This window comes from Nelumbo lutea, chromosome 5 (genome assembly GCF_056320005.1).
Source record: "Nelumbo lutea isolate HS-2025 chromosome 5, American lotus-T2T, whole genome shotgun sequence".
NCBI lineage: Eukaryota > Viridiplantae > Streptophyta > Magnoliopsida > Proteales > Nelumbonaceae > Nelumbo > Nelumbo lutea.
In genome coordinates this window covers 34,502,847-34,511,533 of record NC_142688.1, presented here as the reverse complement: position 1 = coordinate 34,511,533, position 8,687 = coordinate 34,502,847, and positions in this window count along the sequence as shown.

Sequence of the window (8,687 nt, the reverse complement as noted above, 5' to 3'; positions counted from 1 at the left end):
TTTATTGATCTAATAAAAACAAAAGAAAATAGAAAAAATGCAAAAAATGGAGATAATAGATAAATAGCTTCCCTCAAAGGAGAGACATGCTGACATGGCCCATCCAATTTTATTATATAGATAGGTAGATGCCATCCGTTTACTTCTCTCTCCCTTTTCTTCCCCCTATATTCAGTCATATGATAGAATTTTGGTTCGTAATATATAATTGAATAGAGGGGAATCATTATTATAATCTTGCATATACCACTTCCCTTCCCACAACAAATATCTAACGGGGGGTATTTGGAGGTATTGAAAAGTTGAAGTCCTAAGCCGATCCACACCCAACCCATACAAGCTTTTGATGAATCAAGCAAGAGCGACCAGCCTCAATTTGGAAAGAGTACAAATACAAATATGTAGAATGCAAAATCTTATATTTTGTATGTATTTGCATTGTATATATTTGTTTATTTATATTCCTTCCAAACTGACCTTGGGCACAAGGACCAGTGACCATTGTGCCTGCTCTTGCTCTTGCTCTTGGCATGCATGGGCTCAAAGGACCAGCCACTCATTGAGCTTGATCATCCAGTTAGCTGTAGGGACTCTAATTGGATCCTCTCTCTCTCTCTCATTCTTTTTAGGGGTTGTTTGACAATATGATTGATTTTGTTTTTGAAAACAAAAATTTTTACATCAGAAAAATAGACACAATTTTACTGATTTGGTAGTTGTTTTTGTTTTCAAAAGCAAATCAAACCATGTTGTCGAATGTCCCCTTAGCCTTTCAAATGAATGTCACTTCACTTGACTGATATATTAATAAAGTCATAAGGATCCAACAAAGTACCCACCCATTTGAATGCTTCAGAATGATGAGAAAGGAGAGCGTACATGGGCCAGGAATTGGTTGGGGCAGCGGCATCACCATCCACAATTCACGAACCTCCATCAACATATACAAAGGAGGGTAGGCTGTTGCGTGGTAGGTAGACACTAGACAATGAAATATAGGGAAATTATCTAAAATTTTTTATTGACTTTCCTAACAAGGTCTGAAACTTTCCCTTACTCTCAAGATCCGTTAGAGAAAGTGAAAAGGCAATTTAACTATTTTCAACATTTACCCTTCAAAGTTCATGATTTGAAATCCATTAGAGCAACCATGAAGCCAACCCTATGTAATTGGAACAATGAATTTTGTGAAAATTCTTAAGGCTGAGTTTGGAAGGAGTACAAAAGCAAATATATAGAGTGTAAAACCTTATATTTTGTATTATTTTGTATGTACTTACATTGTACATTTTTGCATTTGTACTCTTTCCAAACCGAGCCTAAAGAAAATTTCCTCAACATTCTAATTCCCTAGCTAGAAAAAGAGCTAAGGGCAGATCAATGCTAAGTTTTGGTGCATGAGCACTCTTGATCAGTGCAAATCTTTGCTTATGGAAGGGATATTTTTATTACTGTAAAATTAGATAGAATAATGTCAATCATTAGTAGATAAGATGGTGATTGGTGATTGTGATATTGTCATATATAAGAATTTGTGGTATGGGCTTGTAGAGACCATGTGGACTCAAAATAGGGACGTCCAACCAAGCCAGATCCATCAGTCCAGCCCTCATCAAATTCAATGATATTTAGGGATGGCAATTTTCTGCATTTCCCCAATCCCCGTGGGGCCATGTCTTGAATGGGATGGGGATGGGGATGATTTTCTTCCATGGGAATGGGGATGAGAAACTTTCATCTTGTTGGCGGGGATGGGGAGAGCAGTCCCTAGTCCTTGCCCCACAGGGACTTCGATCCCCGCTAATATATATGTACATATGTATGCATACATCTATATATGTATGTATTTATGTATATATGTATATATGTATATTAATATTTCAAAAATATGTTTGAATATATTTTAATCTTTTTAATATGATTGTAAAATTTAACTATTTTATTTTTAGTTTTTTAAATAAAATAAAAAAGAAAACAAAATAGTTAACATTATAAAAAATCACGGGGAGTAGGGATCCTACGAGAATGGGAATAACTTTCCCCCTCCCCTCCCTGCCCTACCTCATTGTCATTCCTTGATATAATACCATATATTTATACATGTGCCCAGATGTTTAATACGGGTGTGGAAATTTTCTTTGTTATTTAGTCTATCTCTAATTATGAAGGTTAAAAACATAATTTCAATTAATGCTTTTCACATCATTTAATCCTCTCTTATTAACTCTTGTATTTAAGGTATTAACTCCTATTCTTTCTTATTAAATCCCATATTTAAGTTATTTTTCACTAATAAAAGCTACTAATTAGATTTATATCCAATACTTTTAACAATATAAACCTATATTTTTTAAAACTTAATAAAAAAAAAAACCATGTTTTATTCAAGTGATGACTAAGCAATTCAACTATCCAAATCAAATTAACCAACCCATGAAGTCATAGTTGGATAATAAAATTTTTAAATAGAAATAAATATAGAAAATTTACAAAAATGTAGAAAAATAGACCCATTCATGATTTTTTATTAAAAATTTAAAAAATAAGTGTAATAAACAAAAGTTATCTTTATTGACGATGAAAATGAAATAAATAATCTAAAACTAACCAAAAAATTAATTTATTCTCTTGTTTAGCGGAGATCAATAGTTCAACTTTTTGGTCAAATTTGTCAACCTTTAATGTCATAATTAAATAATAAAATTAATAAAATATAAAAAACACAAAAATAAAAATTACATAAATTTTACAACAGAACATCTGGGCACATGTATAATATCATATATTTATCATATTAAACAAAAAATAAGTGTACATAACAATACTATTTTTACACACATAGAAATAAAAGAATTATAGAAAAAATTTGAACACATCTATAATTCCATATTTACATTATTATTAAAAATATGAATAAGATTGTGGAACTTTTTTTTGACTACAATACTCATTTTTTGAATTTAATCCCATTTAATTGTGAGGTTTAAAATGTAGTTTGAACTACAATTTTCACATCATTCAATTCCCTATCTTTAAATCTATATATATATTCTAGCCAACTAGGTAGGCCTGTCAATGATACCCAAAACTTTGTAACCCAATATGAGGTGCTTACGTAATCATATTCATATTTTGCAATCTACATCCAATTAATAGTGAAAAATAAAAATAAAAATAAAAAAAATACATGAATTTTATAGAAAAAAATGGATATACTATTATAAAAAGTATGAATGAGGGTGTTGAACTTTTCTTGAAAAATGCCCACATTTGTTATTTAGTCTATCTCTAATTATGAAGGTTAAAAACATAATTTCAATTAATGATTTTCACTTCATTTAATCATCTCTTATTAACTCTTGTATTTAAGGTATTAACTCATATTCTCTCTTATTAATTCCCATATTTAAGTAATTTTTTACTAATAAATGTTACTAATTATATTTATGCCCAATACTTTTAACAATATAAACCCATATTTTTTAAAACTTAATAAAAAACCATTTTTATCAAAATGATGACTAAGCAATTCAATTATCCGAATCAAATTAGCCAACCCATGAAGTCATAGTTACATAATAAATTTTTAAATAGAAATAAATATAGAAAATTACAAAAATGTAAAAAAATGGACACATTTATGATATATTTTTATGAACCAAATTAAAAAAAAAGAAGTATAATAAACAAGAATTATTTTTATTGATGATGAAAATGAAATACATAATCTAAAATTAACCAAAAATTAAATTATTTTCCTATTTAGCAGATCAATAGTTCAACTTTTGGGTCAAATTTTTCAACCTTTAGTGTCATAATTAAATAATAAAATTAATAAAATATAAGAAATAAAACAAAAAAATTAAAAATTAAATAAATTTTACAAAAAGAAAACATTGGGGCACATGTGTAATATCATATATTTATCATATTAGACAAAAAATAAGTGTACATAATAGTATTATTTTTACACACGTAGAAATAAAAAAAAATTATAGAAAAATTTTGAACACATCTATAACTCCATATTTACACTACTATTAAAAATATGAATAAGATTGTAGAACTTTCTTTTGACTAAAATACTCATTTTTGAATTTAATCTAATTTAATTGTGAGGTTCAAAATGTAGTTTTAACTACAATTTCACGCCATTCAAAATATATATATATATAACATTACTAAAAGAAGAGTTTGGCCAAATAGGTGGGCCTGTCAATGATACTCAAAACTTTCTAACTCAATATGAGGTGGTTACGTAATCAGTTTTATAGTTTGCAATCTACATCCGATTAATAGTGAAAAACAAAAATATAAAAAATAAAAAATACATGAATTTTATAAAAAAAATTGGATATATTATTATTCTTATCATTATCATCATATTATAGAAAATTTGGCTTAAACGGTTGAACCGCTGACCCACAACCTAAAGGGAAAACAATTTGATCTCCAAATTAATTTTTAAAGCATTGATTAGAGATTCACTAATGAAACCCTTAGCCACTATTATTACTAACTGCTAGAAGCATCATAGATATTAAAATCGAGGAGAACTGTAAAAGTGAGGGTTTTACCACTGAGATGGGGAAAAGCATGATGCTGCTGAGAAGTATTCTGGCATGCATGCATTCCGGTTCAGCTTTCTTCCCATTAGGGGCAATTCCAGTTATCTTTGAAATCCAACAAACTAACACTTGGAGTTCCATACATGACAAGTGTGGATGCTGAAACACCCTCTTCCCATTGGGGAAATATCCCAATGCAAAACTATAATGACTGTTGGAACGGGTTCTGCACTGACTGAATCTAGATTCAAATTAGGGTGTTGGCCTAATAAGAGAATGGGACAAACATTTCCAAGGGTAATATTGAAAATATAAAATCAGAGTGTTCCGACCACTCTACTTGCCCCATTCTCATTTCTATATATAAATAATAGAAAGTGAAAAGGAAAATCAAAAGATATAATGAGAGAGAAAGGTCTACATTTACTTGGGCCACCAGCTGCTTCTAGGTGTTGTCTACAGCAGTGAAGAAAGGGAAAGGCACAATAGTAGAAGTTTTCTCCTATGGAATAAATGGTATTCCCACTGCCGGTGGATAGTCCCATTTTGAATTTTTGATGATGCCTTGTCATTGAAAATAGAGAAAATATGTAGTTAAAATTGGTGGTAGGTCGGCTGTTCCATCCATATATCTTAAAATAAAATATTATTATGCTGCAATTTTAAATTGCCCATAAATATCATTTGGGGTAATACTTAATTAATAATGATGGCCCTAAAAGCATTAAAAAAAAGTGATGGAAGGTGGCAGGAGGGAAAAAGATAGAACCTGTCTAATGACTAAAAGGTTGAAAAAGATGTAAAGAAGAACAAATGTTGAATATGTTCTATGATGTAGTGTTTAGTTTCAGAAGACTTGTTCATCGACAGAAAATCAGTTCAATCCTTTCAAAACGAAAACTCAAACTCAGTACCATTTTTCTCAAGAATTTGTAATTTTTAAGACTGTACATTTTAAAAGGATTTTAAGTCTATGTTTTTATTGAAATCCTCCCCAACCCAAAACGTGGGATGTAAGGATTCACATAGGTTGTGTTTGGAAGCGATGTAAAACAATATTAATGTAAAAGTTTATACTAGTTCGGTTTTCTCAGCATTTGATGGAGTGTAAATCAAGATAGATGTAAAACTTCACTCCGGTTTAGTTTTGTTAGTGTTTGGATGGAGTGAAATTTTGTCATAAATCGATATAAAACCTCATCAAAAATAAAATTTTACTTCGATTATTGATGTAACTACTGTATCGATAAAACCGATTTAAAAAACCCACACTTTTTAAAGCTTAATGGTGACATTTTTTTACGATTTGATGTAAAACCTCATCGATGAACTTTTAGATCGATGACGTTTTACATTGCATCCAACACAATTTACACACTTGCTCCCTCAGTTATTCAAGTGGTTACAGCTTGGGTAGGCTGAGCCTAACCTAAAATAAAGCCCAACCTGACCTATACCCAAATACTTTTGGGCCTATGTTAGACCAGATTTGGATTAGACATGTTTATTGGGCCTGCATATATAATTACTTTTTAGAATGAATTTTGGAAAAGTATGGATAGATTCATTGCAGAATTATGATTTTCACTGCAGATCTACAACATTTCAAAATGTCAATTATCTCTACCTTATTCACCAATATCTCCCTGTAAATTGACATCAATTCCGAACTAGCATCTACCCCAAGTAATTTGGACCTATAAATTCCGAGCTGGCATTCTCCCAATAAATTTTGCTTTGATGACAGATTTGAATTTAATATAAGGTTGTAATTGGGCAAACCCGACCCGGAGTTAGCTTGGCCCAACCCGATCTTTTCTTAAACCTGGGTTCAAATTTTCGAATTTCAAGAATCGAAAATTGAATTCTGACGACGTAATTATAAAATTCGTTGTGTTTTTTTTTTTAAGATGTAATTGGACACCACCTTACGTATTAATCCATGATAATAAAAATTCACTCTTCGAGTCAAGCCCCGATTGGTCATTGACATTGCCACGTATTTCTTTTGAGTCAAGGCCCCGTTTGGTCATTGCCATCGTCACTTGACTCTTTGAGTCAAGCCCCAGATCTTGAATTCAAGGGTTCCATTCTTTGCTAGGTTGAATATTTTGTCACAACACTGTGCACAGTGTTGAATCGGGTGAAAAGACCGATTGAACATACATGACAAGAGTAGAATGAACAAGGCTCTTTTACCTTTACAGAGACCAATTATCACTTGCATACACTGTTTGGAAATTAGTTGAATCGGGTGAAAAGAAAACCAACCCAAACCCATATTAAACATCAAGTGTATGTACCGTGGTAAATACCAGCAGAACGTAATAACTGTTCAATGATCCACACCAATGAAAAGTACATGAGACCCACAGTGAGAAAATAAATGATTGTGGAGTGGAAAGATATCGAGGAATGACAACGGGGCTCGCCCCCCGTCCCTGCCAGTAGTGACAAAGTTATTCTCATTTTTACGAAAATTTTCTTTCTTCATAATTTTTTATAACGTTAATAATTTTATTTTGTTTAAATATTAAAAATAAAATAATTGAAATTTATGATTTTATTAACAAATATTTAAATATATACAAATATATTTTTAAAATATTTATATATATAAGTATATACATATATATTAGCAGAGATTAGCATGAGATGATGAATGTTCTTCCCATCCCCATCCCATCCCATCCCCATCCCCGCAGGGATCGGAAAAGTAGAAAAAATTTCCATCCTTAAATATCATTGGTTTGATGAGAGTTGGACTGTATGGATCAGGCTTAATTGCACGGCCCTATTTTGAGCCCACATGGTCTCTAGAAGCCCATACAAAAAAATTTTAATATATCACAATATCACAGTCACCGATCACCATCTTGTCTATTAATGATTGACATTATTCTATCTAATTTTACTGTAATAAAAATATCCCTTACACAAGCAAAGGTTTGTGCACTGATCAGCAGTGTTCATGCAGCAAAACATAGCATTGATCTGTCCCTAGTTCTTCTTCTAGCTAGGGAATCAGAATATTGAGGAAATTTTCTTTTGTGAGTTGGTTTCATGGAGCCTGTTTTTGTCATTCCATTGTGTTTGATATCATATCCATCTGTCAAGTTATGAACACTGAAACCATTTCTTATTATTTCCACCCCAAGTTTTCAAGTTTATTTTAGTTTGTTCCTAGCTCTTTTAACCCTTCAACTTGTAACAAATCACTTCGTTGAACTAATTCCAAATCATAAATTTTGAAAGATAAATGTTGAAAATAGTTAATTTATCTTTTCATATACTTATTTATGATATTTCCTCAAAAGCCAAAAGAAAAATACTATCTATGATCTTAAGAGCAAGGGAAAGTTTCAGAGCTTGTTAGGAAAGTCAATAAAAATTTTAGATAGTATCCCTATATTTCATTGTTAGTGTCTACCTTACTACCTACTAGGCGGGACGGGACCAAGGAAATAGCGACAGCCTAACCTCTTTTGTATATGTTGATGGTTGTTAAGGTATCAGCACTTTTCTCTTGATAACGAGGTTTGTGAATTGTAGACGGTGATTCCTCAGCCCCAACCAATTTCTGGCCCATGTACGCCTTCCTGTCTCATCATTCTAAAGCACTCAAATGGGTGGGCTACTTTGTTGGATCCTTCATGCCTTTATTAATATATAATAAAGTGACCTTCATAGGTTAAGGGGTATTCGATAACATGATTTGTTTTTTTTCCAAAACAAAAACAATGCCATATCAGCAAAATTGTATATATATATATATATATATATATATATATATATATATATATATATATAATTTTTTGCTGGTGTAGAAGTTTTTTTTTTTTTCAAAAATAAAATCAATCATATTGTCAAACAACCCCTATAAAGAATCCAATTGTTTCTATAAGAGAGAGAGAGAATCCAGTTGGAGTCTCTACAGCTAGAAGTGGATGATCAAGTTCAATGACTGGCCGGTTCATTTCTACTTTAAGCCCAAGCAAGCCATGGGCTGTTCAGATAAGAGACAAGAGTAGGCACAATAGTCACCGGCCCTTGTGCCTAAGGCTCAGTTTGGAAGGAATATAAATATAAATATATACAGTATAAATACATACAAAATGT